The sequence below is a fragment of the Pinus tabuliformis genome, chromosome 7, assembly GCF_031772625.1.
Source record: "Pinus tabuliformis cultivar Carrire ecotype Pingquan chromosome 7, CPIR1, whole genome shotgun sequence".
Lineage (NCBI taxonomy): Eukaryota > Viridiplantae > Streptophyta > Pinopsida > Pinales > Pinaceae > Pinus > Pinus tabuliformis.
In genome coordinates this window covers 575,885,243-575,911,387 of record NC_142293.1, presented here as the reverse complement: position 1 = coordinate 575,911,387, position 26,145 = coordinate 575,885,243, and the positions used below count along the sequence as shown (strand labels likewise).

The window sequence follows — 26,145 nt, the reverse complement described above, 5'->3', positions numbered from 1 at the left end:
ATGTGTGAAAGACCATCAAATTGTATGGTCAAATTTTGAACACATTCAGTACCCAGACAACTATCCTAGATAACTATTAGACACAACGAGCTATGTCGTCTGATAGATGGGAGCTTGTCCATAGGATGGTTCACTACTTGGCTACATTTTCTGACAATTACAACGAGTTGTAATTTGGCAGAATAAAGTATGTCAACATTGTTGATCATGCAAGTTCGTCAAAGATGGTCAGAGGCGTTTATGTTTTAAATGGAGTTCAAGTGATAGCTCGAAGATGAGGTGGTGAAGAAAGAGCAATGTTTGCAAGATTCCAAAGTGGATGTGAGTGCTAATGAAGACCAACCAAACATATGTGACTATATGTAATTTATGATTCTTGTAATAATCTTTGTAATGATGTAATGTAAGCATTAAATGGGGGACTTGGAATAATGCTTACAATAGTATATAGGTAAGATTAGTTTGTTGGTTGTTGAGTTTTGTTGAGAGATTTTCTCAACAAGCAATTTATTGGTTTGGAAATTGTTGGATCTCATAAGCACTATATATGTGGCATGTAATTTGGTTTTGAGTGGAGTGAATATATGAATAATTTTGTGAGTAATTTGTGCACTGTCTTCTCCTCTAATTTCTTTCTCATTTAACTATTTTTTTTGCTAATTTCGGGCAAAACTCACAAGAAAATATGTCTTGGAAAAATGTAACAAAGCACTTGAGTTAAACCCAATTGACATAGTGCATGGATTTAAAAGTGTCTCCTTGTCCGTAGTAGTTAGGAATAGGCAACTAAAAGCCAACCATGTTAAGGGCCACTTCAAATGTGATCTCAAGTTATTTTCACAAAACATATATATATTCATTCTTATGGTCAAAACATTTTAAAGATATGTTGTTTAATAGGAAAGAGATGTAAAAAAAATTCAATGTTTATTAATAAGAGAAAGATGTAAAATTCCTTCAATATTTAAACTAAAATTAAAAAGTGGTAGATATACTCTAGCATAAATCTATTTTAATTCAGTATTTTATTATTTTATCATATATATATAGAAATCTAAGCCCATAAAAGTTAAAACTTTTTTTAAATTTAGAAAAAAAAACAAACAAATCAAGAAAAAAAAATCAATCAAACAAATCAAGACCAGACCAGACCAGAAAAAATCTTTACATTTCAAAGACTTGATACTTACCAATATAGAAATAAATACAAATACACATTAAAACGAAAGTAAGTTAGTTCTAAAATCAAACATGTAATAATTCAGCCATTCAAAAGTGAATTATTCATCATATTGTGTTTCTAAAATCTTCTGATTACTACTAACGTCGTTCAAGCTACCTCCATGTGTCGCTCTGCCAGCAACAGCCTACGAATTCTTTTTCAAAATGATCGCTGACTTACTTGGCACCACTCCTTCCTCTATTGTGATTCTTGAATGCCACTTTGTTCTCAATCATAAACCATAATGCTATGGACCGGAAGCCTGGCAGAAGCATTGCAGGCTCCGGTATTTCAGGTGGTCTGATTAACCTACAGGCGCTGCAAAATCCATGTTTAAGGTCGGAAACATAGCGAGCAGAAAAAGGAGGAAGAAGTTGAACTGAGGCAGAGCCACACTTTGTGCACTGGAAAGAATCATCAGCCATTTGTAAAGATAATCGATCGAGCCCGAGTCCTACTGAATAGATGACAAAATATAATTAAATCCGCAAGGAATAAGATTTTACACACCAATGTGGTGAGAGGGGATAAGTTGCATAAATGCTAAAAGATCTCATTACAAGATCAGAATACTCGAGAAAAAAATACATTTTATATTATGACGGTCTTATTGCTTCAAAAGCTGAAAAAAATTGGAGGGTCGCCAATCCCTTTCGTCGTACAGAAGATGACTTGTACGTAGTGATCTGCGATGAAGTATACAAGCCTTGCCTCATGATGGCTGTTATATTCTTCTTTTCATGAAGCAGATATGCAAAGGATTGAATTAGCCAAACATGAGAACAGTAGGTGTCAATTACATCTCAGCATCAGCCTTGGTCAAGAATTTTTACAGTACAACTCTTCTTTGAACCACAGTGCATCATATGCATGATCGTATCATGCCAACCATGGCAGAAAAATCGATATATTTGACTAAAAATCTGCGTTCCATATGGTATTTTCACCTTCACCACATCGTCTATGCACTTCTTTGATTCTATCTGCAGAGTTGCAAATACCGCTGCAGCTCCAATCAAATGAGGCAACACAAATATTCCCTGCCTGGGCTTTCCATTCACAATCTGTACGGCACGAAACCACGTGAGAGAACTAATATGATGTTTAAGCTCCTTTGGTACCACATCAGATACAAATTGCAAAATCATTTACATTCAAAGAAAACAAGGTTCGGTTTAATCACCTGGAGGGGTTCCACAGCATAGTCGGCGATCATCAATATGTTCCACGTCCAATCCAATAAACCAAGATCCCAAGGAAACATCCTCATTTGCATATTTATGGAGTATTTTTCTGTTGGTAGGATTGCCTTAAAGTGAGATTGACCTGGTTGCGCTAAAAATTTAGTATGCTATTCATAACCTTAAAAGAGAATGGAAGACTTACTCATTTATTGATATATACGTTGCCAGATCCTTCGAGATTCCATACAGCTGACCAGTAGCATGCCTAAAGTACTTGTTTCCATCCTCGCCAAATTTCCAGTACTCAGGTTCCTGGTACCCTCACTCCCTGCCATATTGGGAAAAGGCTATTGTAAAATCTAGAGCAATAATAATTTTTAATGCCCAATAACATCGACGTGAGCTAACCCTTGGGCTCCAGCTCAATGATATTATTCATATTTGGGGAAACATCAAAGTTTCACTGACCAGCACAAAAGTTGAAAGACACTTTTTCTAAACATGGAATCTTTACATGTTAAATATGAAATAAATCTTATATGTTAATAAGAAACAATCTCATAAATTGGAATTTTTACTTGTGCATGTATAAAAATTCAAAACATTTAATCTGCAACTGACCATTGTGAAAGAACTGACCAGATTTCATGCATCCTATATAGACACGAGGCTTAGATCTATGCGCTGCCAATGTTGCTCCAAGTGTTGCTGAAAAGATATCAGGCATATAAATCAGAAACATAAAAGTTTTAACTTACATTCAATTTTCTAATGCCGATTTAACAAATTCTCACCTAGATTTACATGGACATCATCACATCAACCTTTATATAGAAATCAGCATCCCATTTTGAAACAGCAGTGGTGAAGTATATCTTTGTTTTAGCTGACAATTCATGGTATCCTTCAACATGTTCCTGCCATTGTAAATTATAAGTTTATAAACTGCAGTATATATTACCGTTAATTGCCTGCATTATCCTTAGAAGAAAAGCATGCATTGCCATGGATAGATGCATTTATTTACCAGCCTCATGAAGTCCCCATGTTGGGCGTCTTCAGCCTTAATTGCTCGATCCAAAATACCACCTGATGTAACACTATTGTATGCATGCCATCGTATCAGTTAATCAAAGGAACTGTTGAATAGACTGCTAGAAAACTGAAAAGTGAGTAGATTCGTATCCTCTAATTATAATTTTTGAAACCTAATGGATACGATATCATGAATATCAAGTACATGACAAAATAGCCAAAATAATACACTGTTTATTATCCAACACCCGGTGCAATATCTGAATTTGATTAAGCTCCATAGTGTTTATCGTTGAAAATATTAGAAGTCCAATCTTTCAATAAATTATTACCTTCATGGAAAACAGAGATGAGAAAAGGGGAAAGACAGAAATAAAGACCATATAAAGCAGGAAAAAATATTCTAATCTAAAATACTACCATGCATTCAATGTCACAACTCCAACAGCAGACAGAAATGAAAAACAAATACCCACCTGTGGCCGATCACAAATCGAACAATAATGCCCTTCTCCTCCTCCATTCTCTTTCGCTTTTCACCTGCTCTTGATTGGAAATAGCAAAGCAATCAAAACCTGATATGGTTGGCATCCATTCCCACAACACAAAGAAACTCTTGGTCAGTTCACTGGGAAAAATTTCAAAATACCTCGTGGCATCCATGTTTCACGGACAGAATCCCTGCGCTTTCGGCTACTAAAAGCAGTGTTGATTCCAATGACCATAAAAACTTTTGGCCGGGGTAGTTGGTTTTTCAGTAACAGGATTTTCTAGAATAGGAGAACCACTCAATAAAGATTCATGTGCTGCCCTTGCTGCTGCTAGCTCCGTCTCCAAGTTTGAGATTGTTTTATCAGTGTTCTGTAATTTAACCAATTGACACGGAACAGTATTATTTCCAATTCAAACAAGCAAATGCCAAATACTACACCAAAACTACACAAAATGGTAAAATCAGTAAAAAATAACAGAGAACTACAAAATAAGATACATTCTTGCAGTCCAAGAAGTAAAAAGACAGTGCTCTGATATGAGAAGCATAATAAAACATTTATAGTTGACTACTACTTACTGGATAGCATCATGAGTCTTTGAAACCCCATCCAATATATCCTTAGATCCCAGTTTTTCCTGTTTCTTTTGAAAAACACGCATGTTACATGAAATCGTGAAGATCAAACTTATCTCTAGTTCAGCTAAAAGGCAGTCAACATGCACTCTAAGGAGGAAGCTTGATTTTCCATTAAAATACTCAGTACTTTAATTGATATAAATTTACTCTTAAAAATCGATAAGTTCAATGTAAACCAAGACAGGACTTACTGATTTAGGATTACATCTTTCAGAAACAAGGTTAACTTGATCTGTCTGCTCTCCATTAAGTCTATCTACATCCTTGGATTCTTGAATGTTCCACATTCTGCATATTGCCAAGAAAATGCCATATTAACCATACAAAAATGTCTGTCAAATAAAAGTCAGTGTCTACTACTAACTAAAGCAGACATTAGATTGCTGGATCCACCAATAAATATATGCAGAGATTCGTATCTACGTTTTTGTCATTATAGAAAAGCCTCAAAAGCAATTTCAAAATGAAAAAAAGAACAAATACTTAAAATAGATTAATTCCTTTTTTGAGCAAAACTGCAAATAATTATTACAAGTGTTTTTTTCTTTTCTTTTTTAAAATTGCAACTGGTAGATTTATATTATAAAAAAGATGCAACAAAGCTCACAGCAAAGAGTACAATCCAAAAGAGTTCAGAACTTCCGAATACAATCGAAAAAGGAGAGGCTATCCAGCAAGGCATATAAGCCTAGAGTTTCTTACAATACATTCTGAGCCTTTCAAACTGGTAAGTGTACAGTCTATAGAAGCTACCTGGCAGTTTATTACTTTAAATAACTGACATAAACTAGCAAAAACTAGATAAAAAACACTAACAGGCTTCATCCAGAGGTACTTGCTTCTTTTGCTGGAGCTGGTTTCGGATTGGCTTCCTGAACTAAAACTTTCCCTCCAGGGATTCCATGCTCTGTGGCTGGAAAAGAGGCAAGAGTTCCAGATCTGATCTGCTGCTGATTGACAAGATAAAGATCCAATTGAGAGCAAACCCTCCTCTTGCCCGCCAGCCTTCAAAGTGCCTAGGGAAAACCAAAATAATCCCACATGATCCACCATTATCTTCTGGAATGATTCAAAGAAATGCTGCTTGGGGGAGGAATGCATGTGAGCCTAAACGGGATGCTCATTGCACCCCACACAACATTAAATGAGCCTGCAGTCATAACAGTACCCTTGTCCTGACTAAATGGATTGCCAAATGTCATAAAAGATTGATTAAGGTATAGGTTCATATGAAACAACAGTATTGATGCCTAACCTAGTGGTCAAAGATGCATATTGATCCGCTTCAGAATTATTGTCTCGATAGACGTGATAAAACCTAAGTTTGGTAAATGAAGATTTGAGGTGTTTTATCCTTTCTAGCACAGAAGCAAGTCTCACATCTGCTGAGAAAGCTCCTTGTTACGTATCTCTAATGATAAGCAGAGAGTCTCCAATCACAATCAAGTTATAGATATTGAACAGCTTAGCTATTTTTAATTTTTCAATCCCTGAAAAAGTCCAAATGATTCTGCTAGAATATTGGAGTGGATGCCCAGGCTCCATGAGCATGAAGATACCTATGTTCCTCCAGGGTTTAATATTTACCTCGGACAACCCCACATCCCACCTCGCCCCCAGCACACTTGCCACCCCAATTTTTTCCAAGTGCTCTAACCAAATGAACTTTTTTGTTTTTAAATTCTAAGGAAGTGCTCTAACCAACTGATTTTTTTTGTTTTTAAATTCTAAGGAAAACCTTGTGAGAGTGAGATTGCTCGTACATTCACAACTCCATTAAGCACATGAGAGGCAAACAACTTCTCCTATTAACCATCCCAAGCTAGACCCAATTGACAAGTCTTCAAAAATTTACTACCTGGTTCAACATTAATAGCATCATGGGATAAGAACCAATAATTTCCCAGTGCACAAATGACCTTCCTGTATTCAGGTCTAGAGCATTATATGATTAACACCTGAAACAATCATGCTCTTCTTTCACAGTAGAAATATCTTAACTTCTCCATCAAATTGACACAGAAAAATAATTGTTTCAGCTCTCGAATTTGCATTCAGAACCTTGGTATAATCTTGAAGACAACTCAAGCTCTACTCTAATAAAACTGCATAACTTATCAACAGTCCAGGGTCCTTTGGAATATGCACAAATAAAATAAAATAAAATAAAAATTGCATATATTGTTAGTAGATTTAACCTACATTTCTAACATTAGAAATAATTCATAATATAATGTGTGTTGATTTAATGCTAAGAGTTGGCAGTCACATCTTTCCTCTACTTTTTCATTTTGACAAATCTAATTTCAAACAGTACCTCAAATTATCCCAGCTTCTCATCTACAAAGTTTTAACGGAACTCCAATAGTGGGAATCTTGAAGCTGGAAACCCCCAAAACTCCGAAGACATCTCCTGATGGAAGTTGGAAATGGCATTAAAGTTCAACAGTTGTAAGGTTCCTAAATGGAAATGTTAAGTGTAAACAGAAGCATGCACTATGAACAAGAAGTAAATTGAACACAAATCCACAAATTACAATTCTGCAACAGGAAAAATAACTGGAAGTTGAATCATTTTATTAAATCTGAATGAAATTGGGTACAAAATGAGTGGAACAATGGCACATGAGCTTGCTATAGCAAGCAATGACAAACCCAAGTGGAAGTAAGAAGCCCACAAGCTGCAATAACTCAACCCAGGAAATCTCTATGCTGCCCTGGAAATTTGGATGTTGCTGCTGAAGGGGAATGGATGTACTGGTCTCAGATGTGCTCAGAAAATTCTGAAATTTTAGCTGGCACCTCTCCTCGATAAGCCTCACCAAACCCATAAACATCTCATGGACTCTAGTGGTGGAAATGGTCCCAGAGTGAATTGTGCCCTTCTCCAATAATATTTATTGTTGGCTGCTGACTAGAACACTGAATTCGGCCAGAAATACTGCCCAGAAAAATCCGTGAAATTAACCACGGACTCCTCTCACCAAACTCACAAAAACTGAGAAAGGGTTTGGGAAAAGTTTACCGACCAACGAGGACCCAAAATTTAAGCTCACTCCTCCCAACTGCCTGCCAGATAATTCTGCTATTTTGGGGCACCAAAACTCCTCCAAAAATTCTGCAAAATTAGGAGCAGACTCTTTGAGGCTAGTCCAACAAAACCCAAAAATGATTTGGGCTAATTCTGACCTCCCAGAATTACCCAAATTTGGTGCTACGCCCTCCTTGACTGGTTTTGTGTCCCCCACAATCTACTACTGCTGAATATGCCACAAATCCTTCCTCAATTGGCTGTAGGATTGCCCTACAATTCTCCTCCGGAAGATATGAGTGAAATTCCTCCACAAACCCAGCACAAATGAGGTGGATTCTGCCCACGAATTCTACCCAGTGATACCTCTGCGCAGGCCCTAAATTGGTGAATTTGGCTCTCTCTGAAGCAGCAACTTCCAGCCCTGAAATTCTCCAAAAACCTCTAGTCCACCCTCAAGGAGATTTCTCCTAAATTCGTTGGCCAGAACTCCCCTTGAAAGCCCCTCAACTCAGTGGAATGAATTCTACCACTACGTCATCCTAGAAGTTCGAACTGGCTGAAGCAAGAACTGATATGACCCACAAACTCCAGCAAATCTCTTCCCACTAAGTTCTGAAATTCTCTTCTAGGGTGGCACTCTAAGTCCACCAAAGAAAGAGCTGAGATTTCCGCCCGGAAATCTCCTTGTGCTAAGCAACACTAGTAGTCTTGGCTAAACAGCTCAAGAGTACTCTAAATCATAAATTCAATTTGTCAAAAAGCCCCCAAAATGATGCCTCCTCCTATTTATCTTGGCTGCCCCCTTTCTCTCCTTGTGGGTCCCACCAATTCGACCTCCTTCTCCCTAGCTCGATTTTCCTAAGGGGTCTGAATTCCCCCTTTTGGGTGGCCCCACATCCCACTACCAATTTAATTTTCCCTTTCTCTAATGTTGGTGTCCTCCATCTCTCCAAAAATTAAGTGGGGACTCCCTCCACCCACTTTTCCTAAGTTTACACCCGAAATATTTCCCAACACCCAAATGCAAAAATAGAAATTCATCTTAGCAAAATTAATTTAATTGGGGACATTACAACAGCATGTTCACTAAGAATAAAAATCTGCTAAAAATATTATAAATATAATGAATTTGTCAAAATCAAAAGATGTGTTGGTCTTAAAAGCATTTCACATAAGCATGATATGAGCCTTATCCCAGTTGCTCATCAAGTTGAAGCACTAGAGAATAGATTAGACCACCAAAATATATTTTTTAAATGGTAACAGGTATTTATAGTAATGAACAAATGATTGCAGCTTTACCTGAAAAAGCATCAATACATTTTTACTGCAGAAAAACTAGAATCTAAGAGCTTTGAACATGTAGTTTCCAAAAACAACCATGACCAAAATAGAGTGGTACACCTCCAAAACTTTCAAGTGTATGTCCTCATAAACCATCTTGACAAAAGCAAGCAAATACATAACAAAATAAAACTAAAGGAATAAAATCACTTTAACCCAAAAGCTATGGTCCCATGGCTAAAGGTGTTTGATCCAGATGGATATTGGACGTCGCCCACTTCTTCAATTGTCTCGACAGTTCTCTATCTTCTTGGCAATTTTTCTATGATTTTTGGGTCCCAAAGTTTTGGGGTCATTTTGAGGATCTAAACGATGTTTTTTGGTAATTTGAGGGCCAAGGTATACCATAGTTATCAAAAGTTGTACTCTAATAGTTCTTTCCAAGCTACTGTATACTCAAAACAGATATTGTATGCAAAATTTGTGCCTCTGCGAAGACGATGTACCAACTAAACACCTCAGAGCCCGCAAACCTTTTGGCATTTCATCTTCTAGGGTTAGGGTTTTGGACCTTTAGGGTTCTTTCTTTATGTTAAAAAGCCATTCTTTCAGCCTCTTGTAATAACTTTTGTGAATGTGCGTAGCCGCCTCTCTCTTTGTTCATAAATAGTTACCACCATTTTAGCCAGTTTGTGTTCTACAATATTCTAATATTTTATTGATTAATAGAAGTTGGGTTTTCACCATATCACTAAGCTTTCTGTTATATTTCTTTGTGTGTGTTTCATTTCTTTTCCTGACTTTCATTTCATTCCTTGTACAACTCAAATCAGTGATATCAGAACAATTTGTTGGTTATTTCTCATTGCATGTCCTCGACGAGGTCAAGGTATAAAGAGATGGGTCTCACGCTAGTTTCACTTGGGAACAATCATTCTCACCAACCCAAGGGGGCCTCTGGCAAAAGAAAAGAGAGACGACGAAGCAGGAGGTCCTATCAAGTTACTGCTCGAGGAAGCACTCGCATGACAAAGGAATCAAATGATGGGCAATTTTACCCAAATCCTTTGATGACTTCAAAAAACAGTCGAGGCACCTTCAACTAGCGGTTATTTTGGATGCGCGACACCATTCCAGATACAAGTTAACTTTGCTATCCTCGTATTTGACGGCCAAATAGATGAAATTAGGGAAATGATTAACTCTGTTAGAGGGCTATCACTTTATTTAATATTCTTCTGACAATGAAAAGATCACCTTTACACTCCTAAATGCACTTCCCCATGTTAAAGATTGGTGGAAAGGTTACTGGTTGAGATAAAACAAAGATGAGTATGTGATATTCAAGGCAGGACCCACTTGGGAAGCTTTTATTGATACCCTTAAGGAGGAATTCTACCTTGTAGGGAACTAGGATGACCAATACATGAGATGGCCAGCCTTGCAACAAGAAAGAGACTAAACAGTGTCGGAATACACCAATATTTTCCATACCTTGTGCTCAAAGTTGGGTATTAGAGACTCTAAGTATCACGTGGTTTTGACGTACCACAATGGTTTATAAAGGTATATCCAATCAAAGATGGATTTCTTGGACATCTCTTCAATGGGGGTTGCTTATCAATATGTTGTCGAAATTGAGCAAAAATTAAAGTAGACGAATAAGCGAGAGTTTGGGTATGCCAATCCACTGCAACAAAAGCCCGAAAAAGGTGGCCCAAACTTGCAAAACAAGGGATAGAACAAGGAGAGCCAACCTCAAGACAACCAGCCCAAGTCATAGGCAAAGAAGGGTAATGGAAAATCAAAAAAGGACACTGGCAAGTGGCATGAGTTCCACAAAATCCTCTGGCACAACACTAATGAATGCCACTCAAAACAATAATTGTTGGCGGAGCTTAAAGTAAATGAAATACTCTATGGCTTTGATTTTGATTTAAAGCGAGATGAAGGAAAGCAAATCATTGATGCAAAACCCAATGCTAGCATCGCAACCATAAAGATCCAACCAAAAGAGCCTGAAGAGCCTAAAGAGGGGGAGCACCTCTTTCATTCACAAATGTGGGTGAAGGAGACCCCACTACATGTCATCATTGATGGCACAAGCCAAAAAACATGATATTAGCCGAGGTCATCAAAAGATTGAAGTTGCTCGTAGTGCCACACCCCCAACCATACACCATTGGTTGGTGGAGCCATGTACAAAATATTTGTGTCAGCCAATAGTGTCATCTATCCTACAGCATCAAGCCCTTCAAAGATGAGGTACTGTGTGATGTTGTCCCACTTGAAGTTTGCGATGTTCTTTTAGGACAACCTTATATGTGGAAACATTATGCTATTTACGAGTCTTGTCCCCGTAGTGTCATTGTTACTCTCAAAGGACAACACTATAGGGTACCAGAGGTGGTTCCAACTAGTGTTGATAAAATCGCCGCTTTTTCAGTAATGTGCTAAAAACCCGCAATTTTTCTCTAGCCAACTTTTTGGCCTAAAAAAATGCATTTTTTTCCTTTAGTGATTTTTCTCGACTTTTTCCAATTTTGAAAAAATGAATATATTTTGTATTTTTTAATGTTTGTCGTGGTTTACTAATTTTTGTCAATTTTTCGCCAATGTTTAAGAGAAGTTGATTTTTGGACCCTCCCCGATTTTTTGTTGATGCCAATTTTTTCAACATTGGTTCCAACTACTGCAATTTCATTAATATCAGCAAAATAGTGACAAAATGTACTCTCTCAAACTACAATTTTTTACCTCTTAATAGTTTGGTTAGCAGGTGAAAGGAGGTCACTATGACCACCACAACCTTAACACGAAGCCTCTCTACACAACAAAAGAAATGGACAAGATTACAAAGATATACAAAAATATCTTTGCTCCACCTATGGGGGTGCCTCTGCACTGCCAAGTCGAACACTCAATTGACTTAATACCTGGAGCTCCTTTACCTAATGGCCCAATAGCTCTCTCTTGGAGAATGAGGAAATAAAATGTCAGATTCATGAGTTCATCCTATGGGGTCACATTCAATCAAGCTTCTCACCTTGCGGGAGTCCAATTGTGTTGGTGTAGAGAAGGATGGGACATGGAGACTCTATTTAGAGCCCTGAACAAAATCATTGTAAAGAACAGGTACCTGATCCCCAAGATTAATGATCTTCTTGACCAACTTAAGGGTGCCAAGTTCTTTAGTAAGGTTGATCTAAAGTTAGGCTACCACCAAGTTCCAAATAAACAACCTGATGTATGGAAGACAACCTTCAAATGTAAAGAAGGCCTTTTTGAGTGGTCGATCATGCCATTTGACTTGACTAATGCTCCTCCAACGTTCATGAGGATGATGGATGATATCCTGTGGCTATTTACAAACTCTATATTTGGATCGCATCCTCATCTTCAACAAAACCTGGGCAGAACATTTGCAGCACATTCAGCAGATCTTGAGCACCCTGTGGCAACAAAAGTTACATGCCAATTTGGATAACTGCTCATTTGGCATGTAGAGAATTCAATTTTGGAATACATTGTGGATGACGTGGGGTGCATGTGGACCCAGCCAAGATCCAAGTCATTCAAGATTAGCCAACCCCGACGACTCTAATAGAGCTTCGTAGCTTCTTAGGTTTTGCTAACTTCCACCAAAGGTTCATGTTGGAATTCTCTCATATCGCTTGGCCACGAAGGGTGGAACAAAAGTAAATTTTTCGAATCATAACAAAAAGCATTCGAGTCTGAAACATTGCCTTTGCTCTGCACCAATCCTCACCCTGTCAGACCTACAACAACCATTTGAGAATCTGAGATTGAGACAGATGCCTTTGACTATGCTATTGGTGCAATCCTCACTCAGCAAGGACATTCGGTCGCCTATCACAATGAAACACTCTCCAATATTGTCTGGAGATACCCCACCTATGACAAGGAAATGTACCCCATCATGTAAGCATGCCAATAATGAAAGGATTTTATTTTGTGTTAGATTTCCTTAAAACCCAATAACTAATTCACAATTTTCTGAGTGTAAAACCAGAAATACAAACAACTATTGCACTGGAAACTTAAATTGCAAATACACTAAGTTTTCTAACTTATCACGCACAACGGAAAATAAATAAATCTGAAGGCAAACACATTCAACACATAGAACACAGGATATACCCATCAAACCCCAAGTCCAAGGAAATCCTGTAATTGTTGGTGTTTTCTATTAGCCTAGCAAATAATAAATTTTCTAGAGATTTATAAAGTTAGGAAATGCTTCCCTTCTTCATCAAACTCGACTCAATAACTAATATGAATCAAAAGCAAGACAACCCCTACGCAACGCTTGCATAGATCTGCTCTTTTGTGCACAAATGCACATTGTACGGCCATGCATGTTGATTTATCCTTGCGCACTGCCACTTGTTGTACGATCGCGCTAGTTCTAAGTTGGGCTAAGGCTATTCAGCCTCTTCCTTCCTGCCTCTCGATCCCTGATCTGCTCGCTGACTATTGAAAACCCTTCTCTTGTTGAGCCAATCACACACTCTTTGTGCTCATCGAACTGGCCACTTGCTCTATCTCCTCTTATAATTTCGACCTCAACCCTAACATCACTCTCAATGGCTGAGATTAAATCTTGATGAAGAGCTAAGATTAAATCATAAGTTAACTTAGGATTTTAAATTTTTCCTAAGTCTAACTTTAGGAAATAGTTAAATAAATTAATATTCTACTAAAGTGGTTGTCTTGTGGGTACCTTTGCTAGCCTTAACACTTGGGTAAATAGAACCCTTACTTCTCTACTCCAATCAACATTCTGGGAAACAGACAATCATCCACACTAATCATGGACCTCTGCAATTCATGTAGATACAAGGAAAGTTGTTGAATGACCACCATAAAAAATTATCCACATACTTGCAAAAATTCCAGTTGAACATCAAATACAAGAATGGTGGCACCAATCATGTCGCACACTACCTCAGTGGGCCCCCAGTTGTGGCGCAAACCACAATGCTTAACTCTTGTGGGAACGAGACCTATGAGTGGCCAAAATTATACAACAATGACTCTAACTTCGCTATCACATACCAAATATTGATTGCAAGCAAACAAGTTCCAGACTTACACGTCTAGGATGCACTCTTATGCTACCTGGGCCACCTTTGTGTTCCTTCAAGCGAGCGTGCCAAGCTGATCTAGGGGGCACATTACAGTTAGGTGGCAAGGCACTTTGGTGTGAAGAAAACAATAGCAATACTTCAGAAGTATTTCTATTGGCCAAAGTTTCGATGAGATATCCAGCAATATATCAAGTCGTGCACTGCCTGTGTGATTGCTAAACCATCCATCAAGAAGCGGGGGTTGTACACTCCTCTACCTACCCCAAACAAGCCCTAGGAGTCAGTCTCCATGGATTACATGTCAAGTTTTCCATCCACCAAGCAGGGTAATGCTTATGTATTTGTGGTTGTCGACCAGTGCTCTAAGATGGCCATTTTGACACCATGCAAGAGTAGTATCACAACTGAAGCCTCTACTAAGCTCTTCTTTGAGCATGTTTGGGTTCATTTTGGGAAACCTCAAACCATTATTAATTTATTTCAGATAAAGGCAGCAGTTTTCCCAATGCATTTTGGTCTAGTATACGGTCTCCAATTGATACCAAGCTGACCAAAATGACCTCCTTTCATCCCCAATGAGATGAAAAAACAAAAGCGGCCAATAGGATGGTTGTGCATATCTTGCACATGTACAACTCCAAGCATCCACATATATGGGACGAAATCCCTCCAGAGTCCAAATGTTCAACATAGCTAATAACAAATCCCTCCACAACTCTATCGGTCACAGTCCTTTCTAGGTGTGCGTGGGGTTCGAACCATTGGCCCTAATTATGTAGTTATGCCCATTGCCTCTTCATCGGCAGAGTCCTCCCATGCTCAGGTCGAGGAAAATAAAGCATCCAAATTTGTTGAAGGGATCCAACACCTCTAACAACATGTTCATATTAGATATCATTTTTGGGATTCAACTGCGTTAAGTAAGTCATTCAAACGTATGACCATTTCATAATGTCCTACAAAAAGCCAATGCCAAGTACCAGAAGCAACATGACCAACAGTGTTATCAGAACTGGATGGAACCGGTCTGAACTAGTCGGTTCGACCGATTGGAAGGCACAACCAGTTTAGACCAGCCTCCAAAACTGTTTTCGGTACCAAAACAACCATTTTCACCCTACCGGTCACTTCAAAAAAGCCATGTACAACACAGCACGTGAGGCCTGTTACCCACCACCTGTGGTTAGTATGTATAGGAGAAAAAATTTCTCCTAGATGGTCCTTAGCCAGTAGCCCCTTGTAGCCACCAAATAACTCGAAGTGCCATTGTCTCCGCCACTTGAGCCAGCCATGTGGCCCCTTGCCCACTTGTTATCATTGTATGTTTGAAGGTGGGCCTCCCAACCTCAAAAGTATGGCTTTTCATTGGTATAGTTGAGTCATTTTCCTTACTTGTTATGGGCACTTTTGGGCATGGATTGGTGGGGGGATTCAGCGGAAAGAGTGGGCTGTACTCTTGTCTCAACTGCCCGCTTTTGTGGTTAACCTTGTACCTTGTTGTGGCTTTTTCTAGCACCACCTGTAGCATGAGTGATTCAGGGGGCATGGAAAGCCTCCTAGAGACAGCCTCTGGGTCGATTGTAGACCAATGCCTATGACATCTTAAAAAGAGGAGTGCATGGAAGATTATGAGTGAGGTTTCTATTGCACTCCAATTGTCACATAGTTAAAAAGATTATAAAGGGGGCTTGGTTCAATAGTTTGTCATGCAGGTAAACTCAAGCTGATACATGGATCCAAACGCTAAGGGACTATATCGGGCCAACCTCAAAGAGAAATGTTTGGTTCTAGTGGCCGACACACAACAATAGGCAACATTATATTTAAGTTGTAGTAAAGGGAAGAGGAGGAAAGAAAGGAGGGAATTTGATGCAAAGGGTTGTAGACAGGACAAAATCCTAAGCAACGATGTTCCAACAGAAATATGGAAGAGAGAGGATGCGGAAGAGCGGAGTACTTACTGAGGTTTGATACCAGATATAACATGGGTACCATTAGTGCTAAACAGCAAAAGTAAATCTGGGCTCACACATGTACTGCAGGTTAATCAAATAACACAAGTAAATTTGTCTTGTACACAAGTATTGTAGGTTATAGGCTAACACAAGTAAATCTATCTTATGCACAGGTACTATTCCTTATTTAGTAGCCTAGATAAATCCATGAATCAGAGGGAAACTGACAAATTCATCACACTATTTTAGAGAAGGAAAAACATATATGAAATGGGATTACAGAAGGGAAAACATATTGCGCGTTGATCTACTTGGAATCATCAGGGAGTTTCATTAATCCAATATGAGTCCAACATACCAGTCCATTTACATTTAGTCGGATATCACTCAAGTCCCTCATGGGCAGGCAAGTAGAACCAAAGTGGAATCGCAGAAATCCTGACCCGTAGGTGCAGAATTCTGGAACCTTTCATCAGTGTTTCTTCCCCCTATTTATAAGAAGAGGGGGAACTTGGATTACAGTTTACAAAATATCTTTGCCTGAGTTCCAGCTGTCTAGGCGTGCCAAGCTATGCTACCCAGAATGATTACAATCAGGATTTGATCCCTTCTTGGAAATAAACAGAAATTGCATAAATAAAAGGAAAACTAGAGGATGATGGAGGAAGAGGTCCTTCTGTCGTTCCTGTGAAAACCTCTGGTCAGGCCACGTCTCTGTCATCGTGCGTCCCTCTAGCTGCTCAGCTGGTCCCTGTCGCTTTCGCCTTAACTGCCAAAGTAGCTCGTTCTCCAGAGTTGGGAGTGGGTCAACTATGAATGTTTGTCGCGGAGTGGAAATGGAGCACCTCTCGATAGTCCTTTGTTGTGTATAGGAGTGGAGCACCATGCCATGCCATTAAGTCTTCCTAAGCCCCCTTTACTGGTTTACCGTTGCACCATACTTCATTCAATGCTTCAGTTGTCAACCCATCCGCCTTCAATGCCCTGTACCATACGCTCAAGGCCTTAGGGCAGCACGTTTCCTCTTAAATCAGTGTTTACAGGGCGGGATCTTCCGATCCGCTTTAGCCCCTTTACTTCAGCCCCTTTCTGTAATTTTCTTCATATGACCGGGGGCTTGAACCAGGTGCTTAGCCCGAAGGTGCTAGAGCCTTTAAAAGCCTGTCCGAGAGCCTTTTTCCTTTAATACATGAAATCCCGCATTTCGGCGATTTCCGATGTTGGCCATTGAAATTTCCTCTTAACCCCTGCAATCGCCGATCTGCGGGGTGGGCCCACCGAAGGCATCACAATCGCAATACGGGAGAGGGGAGACCCTTTACCTCCCTTTATAGCATTGGTCGATCGTCTGGACGCGAAATCCTTATAAGATAGAACACATGAAATATCGCATCAAGGAGGATCCCCCACATATCGCAATTGCAAGCCTGGAGGACTACGGTGGAGGAGGGACTTGACTTGTGCAATCACCAATATGCGATTGCGATGGGTGATGTCATCACTGCCACGTGTCACCCTATGAGTGGTGACACATGTCACCCTATGAGTGGTGACAAGTGTCACCCAGATATGCCCGCTCAAGACCCTGAAAATGCCTAATTTGTGTGACACGTGTCCTCCGTACTGCCACGTCATGATGATGTCAGCTGACATGTCATTTATAAGAAACAATGGTAGTCTGCCACACGGCCCCCTAAAGGAGAGAGGAAAAAGCTCACCCGTCCCTATTTTGCGTTGATTTCCTTTGTTAAATATTTTCGGCCTTCCTCGACGATTTAACACTATATGCCCAGTTTTCGGCGATTCCCGCGATATCGGTGTTCGGCGATGATTCTGGCGTTGCGCTTGTGTGCACCCCTTTGCGCCTGCGATCGTCGATCTGAGATATCGGCATTCAGCATCATGAACTGCCGATAAACCGTAAGCATGTGCCCGGGACCCCGCCAACTTGCCAATATCACGGGACTACGGGATGCGGGATTGTGATATGCGAGACTGCGATGATGCGGGACTACGGGATGCGGGACTGCGATGATGCAGGACTACGGGATGCGAGACTGCGGCATGCCCGATATGCGAGACTGCTCACAGTTGATAAGCCAACAGACTGTGCCCAGGGCCCTACGATTGCAATAAGCCTAACCCTTGGTCTTTTCTCTTTGTTTTCTGGCTTTCAAAGGGCAGCTTCAATCTACTCTAATTTCTGATCCAGGAGTCCATTTTTGGACTTCCACCTACCGTTGGAAAGCTTGTTCCGAGCACTATCCAACGGAGAGGGTCCGATTAAGCTTTGAGAGCTTCTATGGCTTGGGAAATGGCTTCAAAATTCACTGCCTTCTTTGCACTATTTTCATAGCTGAAAACACATTTAGCAGTGAGTGACAACATTGGCTCCTATTGGGGACAATCCCTTGCTAGCAAGGTACTAAGAAAATCTCCATGGGGCTTTATTTGCTGGGGGGTGCTTTCCTCATCAAACTAAAATGCAGAAATAAAAATTCTAGCAACTGGAAAGTAAATGCTCAGCTAGTAAGCTTATTTATATACGTTCCTATTTATGCACAAGGCTCAATTCACCTAAGTGAGTTCAACCCTCCAATGGAGCTAGGCCAGCATTAGAGTACTGGACCTTATGCCTTCACACTGCTGAAAATAAAAATTAAAACAAGCATGCACCATAAAAAGTCTTCAAATAAGAGGCTTGATGCATGCTCCAGAAATAACCTTTGTTGCTGACCAAAGAAAATGCTCATGTACTCAGCGATAGGGTCATGGAATTGATAAGGAAAGTTTGCAGGCGTCTCTTTTTCATAACCAGTCTGCGGACCAATGTCTTCTACGTCAGGGCAGCCACAAGCGTTATTTAGCTCCTCGACTTTATATTTTCCAAGAAAAACTTGTTGTTGATCCTTTACTGCCCATTTTTCAAAGGGCCAACCCTCTTGGAAATCTGTAATAGATTCTTCATTGTTTGAACTGTAAGAGTCGTAATTTGGAGAATCTACTGAAAATTCCTAGCAGGAATGTTTCTACCGCATGCAGTGACAGACCCTGCGTAGTTTATTAGCTTTGGGCTCTTCTTGGAAAACTTGTTGTTGAGAGCTTTCTCCCCACTCACTGGTAAACAACTCCCTTTAAACCTCCGCGGCCATCTCATCCTCCTCTGAATCATATGAATCGTAAATCGGAGGAGGTTCCTGATCTCGTTCTCCGGGTGAAAGATGTGCATCGTGGACTAGAGCCTCTTTGCTGACCTCCTGGTGGGCCTCCTCTTCTTGTGTAGCTTCCCATAACGGGGAGAGTTGTGGCTCTGCATCACTTGACTCTTCACCAGAGTCATATTCATCATAGGAAGGAGGAACATCAAATTCAGCCGAATCAGACCTCTGAGGGTTTATTTGCAGCTCGATAATGTTTCCTTCCTCTCTTTCTTGCTCATTAGGTGATGCTTCTTGATGCGAGTAGATGTTTTCTTGGAGCAGAGCTCCACAAACATCTTCAGCAGGGTCATCAACCTCAGGAATGTCTTCATCATTAAAATGTGCGCAACAATCTTCAAATAGAGCATTCGGTGGATATAGTATTTTACAATAATGATTGAATGCTATATGAAAACTCTTTAAGGAAGATATGTTGCCACGAGGTATGGTTTTGTACCAAACTCTAGCATCCTCATCTAAAGAATGCATGAACAATTTCATTTGTACATCTTCAAGAAAAATGTCCTGTTGTTCCATGCATTCATGAAAATCTTTGAGGTGTTGGTCAGGCCTTCTATCTGTATTCCCACTGAATCTAGGCAAGTAGGTATTCCATTCATGAAATGAAGGGACATGATTTGGATAACTAGCGATAGAAGAAAAATCCAATGGGGCAAATTTGTTGGCCAGGAATGCAGGAATGGCCATCTCAAAAACCTCCCTATATGAGTGATTGCAGGTTCAAAGGTAAGGAAAGTTTTCGGTCGCTGTAGCATCAGAGTGAGTATGAGGCTTCTTGAAAGCCACGATGATCAAATAGAGATATGGACAATGGAGTCGCCAGGATGTTTACCATAAAATGAAACAGTGGAGTCGCCAACGTGAGAGATCTTCAATGCTCACTTCCCTGCACACCTAACAGAGGAAATGTAAAATTTGGTTGTATCCCATGGAGAAAATCCTTCAATAAGTCCCTGGCAACGGCGCCAGAAAGATGTTGTGGCTTTTTCTAGCACCACCTACAGCACAAGTTCTTCAGGGGACATGGAAAGCCTCCTAGAGACAGCCTCTGGGTTGATTGTAGACCAGTGCCTAGGACATCTTAAAGAGAGGAGTGCATGGAAGATTATGAGTGAGGTTTTTGTTGCACTCCAATTGTCACGTAGTTAAAAAGATTATAAAGGGGGCTTGGTTCAATAGTCTATCATGCAGGTAAACTCAAGCCGATACATGGATCCAAACGCTCAGGGGGTATATCGGGCCAACCTCAAAGAGAAATGTCTAGTTCTGGTGGCCGACACACAACAACAGGCAGCTTTATATTGAAGTTGTAGTAAAGTGAAGAGGAGGAAAGGAAGGAGGGAATTCGATGCAGAGGGTTGTAGACAGGACAGAATCCTAAGCAACAATGTTCTAGCAGAAATATGGAAGAGAGAGGATGTGGAAGAGCGGAGTACTTACTGAGGTTCCATACCAGATATAACATGGGTACCATTAGCGCTAAACAACAAAAGCAAATCTGGGCTCACACAGGTACTGCAGGTTAATCAAATAACACAAGTAAATCTGTCTTGTACACAGGTACTGTAGGTTATAGGCTAACACAAGTAAATTTGTCTTATGCACAGGTATTGTTCACTTATTTAGTAGCCTAGATAAATCCATGAATCAAAGGGAAACTGACAGATTCATCACACTATTTTAGAGAAGGAAAAACATATATGAAATGGGATTACAGAAGGGAAAACATACTGTGCGTTGATCTGCTTGGAATCACCAAGGAGTTTCATTAATCCAATATGATTCCAACATACCAGTCCATTTACATTCAGCCAGATATCACTCAAGTCCCTCATGGACAGGCAAGTAGAACCAAAGTGGAATCGCAGAAATCCTGACCCGTAGGTGCAGAATTCTAGAACCTTTCATAAGTGTTTCTTCCCCCTATTTATAAGAAGAGGGGGAGCTTGGATTACAGTTTACAAAATATCTTCCCCTGAGCTCCAGCTGTCTAGGCATGCTAGGCTATGCTGCCCAAAATGATTACAATCGGGATTTGATCCCTTCTTGGAAATAAACAGAAATTGCAGAAATAAAAGGAAAACTGGAGGATGATGGAGGAAGAGGTCCTTCTGCCATTCCTGTGAAAACCTCTGGTTAGGCCGCGTCTCTGTCATTGTGCATCGCTCTAGTTGCTCAGCTGGTCCCTGTCGCTTTCACCTTAACTGCGAAAGTAGCTCCGGAGTTGGGAGTGGGTCAACTATGAATGTTTGTCGCGGAGTGGAAATGGAGCACCTCCTGGCAGTCCTTTGTTGTGTATAGGAGTGGAGCCCCATGTCGTGCCATTAAGTCGTCCTAAGCTCCCTTTATTGGTTTACCACTGCGCCATACTTCATTCAATGCTTCAGTTGTCGATCCATCGGCCTTCAATGCCCTGTACCATGCACTCGGGGCCTTACGTCAACGGAACTTTTCCTCTTAAATCAGTGTTTACAGGGCGGGACCTTCCAATCCACTTTAGCCCCTTTACTTCGGCCCCTTTTTGTAATTTTCTTCATATGACCGGGGGCTTGAACCAGGTGCTTAGCCCAAAGGCGCTAGAGCCTTTAAAAGCCTGTCCAGGGGCCTTTTTCCTTTAATACATGAAATCTCGCATTTCAGCGATTTCCGATGTTGGCCATTGATATTTCCTCTTGACCCCTGCGATCGCCGATCTGCAAGGTCAGTCCCACCAAAAGCATCGCAATCGCAATACGAGAGAGGGAGACCCTTTACCTCCCTTTATAGCACTGGCCAATTGTCCGGACGCGAAATCCTTATAAGATAGAACACATGAAATATCGCATCTGGGAGGATCCCCCGCATATCGCAATCGCAAGCCTGGAGGGACTACGATGGAGGAGGGACTTGACTTGTGTGATTGCCAATATGCGATTGCGATGGGTGACGTCATCACTGCCACGTGTCACCCTATGAGTGGTGACACGTGTCACCCAGAAATGCCCCCTTAGGACCCTGAAAATGTTGAATCTACGTGACATGTGTCCTCTGTACTGCCACGTCATGATGACGTCAGCTGCCATGTCATTTATAAGGACCAATGGTAGTCCGCCACGTGGCCCCCTGGAGGAGAGAGAAAAAGGCCCGCCCGTCCCTGTTTTGCGTCGATTTCCTTTGTTAAATATTTTCGGCCTTCCCCGGCGATTTAACACTATATGCCCAGTTTTCGGCAATTCTCGCGATATCGGCGTTCGACAATGATTCTGGCGTTGCGCTTGTGTGCACCCCTTTGCGCCTGCAATCGCCAATCTGCGATATCAGCATTCAGCATCATGAACAGCTTATAAACCGTAAACCTATGCCCAGGACCCCACCATTAGCCGATTTGCCAATATCGTGGGACTGCGGGATGTTGGACTACGGGATGCCCAATGTGCGGGACCTACCCACCGCAAATAAGCCAATAGACAGTGCCTGGCGCCCTACGATTTTGATTGCGATAAGCCTAACCATTAGTCTTTTCTCTTTGTTTTTTGGCTTTCAAAGGGCAGCTTCAATTTGCTCTAATTTCTGATCCAGGAGTCATTTTTGGACTTCCACCTACCGTTGGAAAGCTTGTTCCATGCACTATCCAACGGATAGGGTCTGATTAAGCTTTAAGAGCTTTTGTGGCTTGGGAAATGGCTTCAAACTTCACTGCCTTCTTTGCACTCTTTTCACAGCTGAAAACACATTTAGCAGTGAGTGACAACATTGGCTCCTACTGGGGACAGTGCCTTGCTAGCAAAGGAGTTGAGAACCTGCAGACCAGTATCCTTCACCATTGGGCATGGAGTCAGAAATATAATGAATCAATATAACCAGAAAATCTCCATGGGACTTTATTTGCTAGGGGGTGCTTTCCTCATCAAACTAAAATGCAGAAATAAAAATTCTAACAACTGGAAAGTAAATGCTTAGCTAGTGAGCTTATTTATATACATTCATATTTATGCACAAGGCTCAATTCACCTAAGTGAGTTCAACCTTCCAATGGAGCTAGGCCAACATTAGAGTACTGGACCTTATGCCTTCACACTGCTAAAAAATAAAAATTAAAACAAGCATGCACCATAAAAAGTCTTCAAATAAGAGGCTTGATGCATGCTCCAGAAATAACCTCTGTTGCTGACCAAAGAATATGCTCATGTACTCAGTGACAGGGTCATGGAATTGATAAGGAAAGTTTGCAGCCACCTCTTTTTCATAAACAATCTGCGAACCAATGTCTTCTTGGTCAGGGCAGCCACAAACATTGTTTAGCTCCTCAACTTTAGATTTTCCAAGAAAAACTTGTTGCTGATCCTTTACTGCCCATTTTTCAAAGGGCCAACCCTCTTGGAAATCTGCAATAGATTCTTCATTGTCTAAACTGTAAGACTCGTAGTTTGGAGAATCTACTGAGAATTCCTGGCAGGAATCTTTCTACCACAGGCAGTGACAGACCTTGCGTAGTCTTTTAGCTTTGGGCTCTTCTTGGAAAACTTGTTTTTGAGAGCTTTCTCCCCACTCGCTGGTAAACAACTCCCTTTGAACCTCCGCGACCAGCTCATCCTCCTCTAAATCATATGAATCGTAAATCGAGGAGGTTCCTGATCTCGTTCTCCGGGTGAAATATGTGCATCGTGGACTGGAGCCTCTTTGCTGACCTCCTGGTGGGCCTCCTCTTCTTGCATAGCTTCCCATAACGGGGAGAGTTGTGGCTCTGCATCACTTGACTCTTCACCGAAGTCGTATTTATCATAGGAAGGAGAACATAAAATTCAGTCGAATCAGACCTCTTAGGGTTTATTTGCAGCTCGATGATGTTTCCTTCCTCTCTTTCTTGCTCACTGGGTGATGCTTCTTGATGCGAGTAGATGTTTTCTTGAAGCGAAGCTCCACAAATATCTTCAGCATGGTCATCAACCTCGGGAATGTCTTCATCATTAAAATGTGTGCAGAAATCTTTGAATAGAGCATTTAGTGGATATAGTCTTTTACAATAATGATTGTATGCTATATGAAAACTCTTTAAGGAAGATATGCTACCACGAGGTATGGTTTTGTACCAAACTCTAGCATCCTCATCTAAAGAATGCATGAACAATTTCATTTGTACATCTTCAAGAAAAATGTCCTGTTGTTCCATGCATTCATGAAAATCTTTGAGGTGATGGTCAAGCCTTCTATTTGGATTCCCACTAAATCTAGGCAAGTAGGTATTCCATTCATGAAATGAAGGGACATGATTTGGATAACTAGCGATAGAAGAAAAATCCAGTGGGGCAAATTTGTTGGCCAGGAATGCAGGAATGGCCATCTCGAAAACCTCCCTATATGAGTGATTGCAAGTTCAAAGGTAGGGAAAGTTTTCGGCTGCTGTAGCATCAGAGTGAGTATGAGGCTTCTTGAAAGCCAAGATGATTAAATAGAGATATGGACAGTGGAGTCGCCAGGATGTTTACCATAAAATGAAACAGTGGAGTCGCCAAGGTGAGAGATCTTCAACCCTCACTTCCCCTGCTCACCTAACAGAGGAAATGTAAAAGTTTGTCATATCCCAGGGGAAAAATCCTTCAATAAGTCCCCGACAATGGCGCCAGAAAGATGTTGTGGCTTTTTCTAGCACCACTTGCAGCACGAGTGCTTCAGGGGACATGGAAATCCTCCTAGAGACAACCTTTGGGTTGATTGTAGACCAATGCCTTAGACATCTCAAAGAGAGGAGTGCATGGAAGATTATGAGTGAGGTTTTTGTTGCCCTCCAATTGTCACGTAGTTAAAAAGATTATAAAGGGGGCTTGGTTCAATAGTCTGTCATGCAGGTAAACTCAAGCCGATACATGGATCCAAATGCTAAGGGAGTATATCGGGCCAACCTCAAAGAGAAATGTTTGGTTCTGGTGGCCGACACACAACAGACAGTTTTATATTTAGGTTGTAGTAAAGTGAAGAGGAGGAAAGGAAGGAGGGAATTCGATGCAGAGGGCTGTAGATAGGACAGAATCCTAAGCAACGATGTTCCAGCAGAAATATGGAAGAGAGAGGATGTGGAAGAGCGGAGTACTTACTGAGGTTCCATACCAGATATAACATGGGTACCATTAGCGCTAAACAGCGAAACCAAATCTGGGCTCACACGGGTACTGCAAGTTAATATAATAACACAAGTAAATTTGTTTTGTACACAGATACTGTAGGTCATAGGCTAACACAAGTAAATTTGTCTTATGCACAGGTATTGTTCGCTTATTTAGTAGCCTAGATAAATCCATGAATCAGAGGGAAACCGACAGATTCATCACATTATTTTAGAGAAGGAAAAACATATATGAAATTGGATTACAGAAGCGAAAACATGATGCGCGTTGATATGCTTTGAATCACGAGGGAGTTTCATTAATCCAATATCAGTCCAACATACCATTCCATTTACATTGAGGATATCATTCAAGTCCCTCATGGGCAGGCCAGTAGAACCAAAGTGGAATCGCAGAAATCCTCACCCGTAGGTGTAGAATTCTGGAACCTTTCATGAGTGTTTCTTCCCCCTATTTATAAGAGGGGGAGCTTGGATTACAGTTTACAAAATATCTTCGCCTGAGCTCTAGCTGTCTCATAGACTAGTTGTCTAGGCGTGCTAGGCTACGCTGCCCAGAATCGGGATTTGATCCCTTCTTGGAAATAAACAGAAATTGCAGAAGTAAAAGGAAAACTGGAGGATGATGGAGGAAGAGGTACTCCTGCCGTTCCTATGAAAACCTCTGGTCAGGCCGCATCTCTGTCATCGTGCGTCCCTCTAGCTACTCAGTTGGTCCCTGTTGCTTTCGCCTTAACTACCAAAGTAGCTCGTTCTCTAGAGTTGGGAGTGGGTCAACTGTGAATGTCTGTCACGAAGTGGAAATGGAGCACCTCCCGGCAGTCCTTTGCTGTGTATAGGAGTGGAGCACCATGTCGTGCCAGTAAG

General features: G+C 40.8%; 1 pseudogene across 1 annotated transcript in view; it reads right to left on the bottom strand.

Moving 5' to 3' along the window:
* Nucleotides 1-1,674: 1,674 nt before the first annotated feature.
* LOC149248731 (putative beta-1,3-galactosyltransferase 2) overlaps nucleotides 1,675-26,145 on the bottom strand; it is a 44,442-nt pseudogene continuing 19,971 nt past the window's right edge. Inside the window, exons 2-12 of the transcript XR_016265060.1 lie at nucleotides 4,765-4,861; nucleotides 4,514-4,572; nucleotides 4,368-4,377; nucleotides 4,091-4,302; nucleotides 3,918-3,981; nucleotides 3,434-3,506; nucleotides 3,201-3,323; nucleotides 3,028-3,114; nucleotides 2,609-2,753; nucleotides 2,406-2,515; nucleotides 1,675-2,286 (exon numbers count right to left, since the gene is read on the bottom strand). The product of XR_016265060.1 is annotated as a putative beta-1,3-galactosyltransferase 2 (transcript). The remainder of the gene's footprint in view (nucleotides 2,287-2,405; nucleotides 2,516-2,608; nucleotides 2,754-3,027; nucleotides 3,115-3,200; nucleotides 3,324-3,433; nucleotides 3,507-3,917; nucleotides 3,982-4,090; nucleotides 4,303-4,367; nucleotides 4,378-4,513; nucleotides 4,573-4,764; nucleotides 4,862-26,145) is intronic.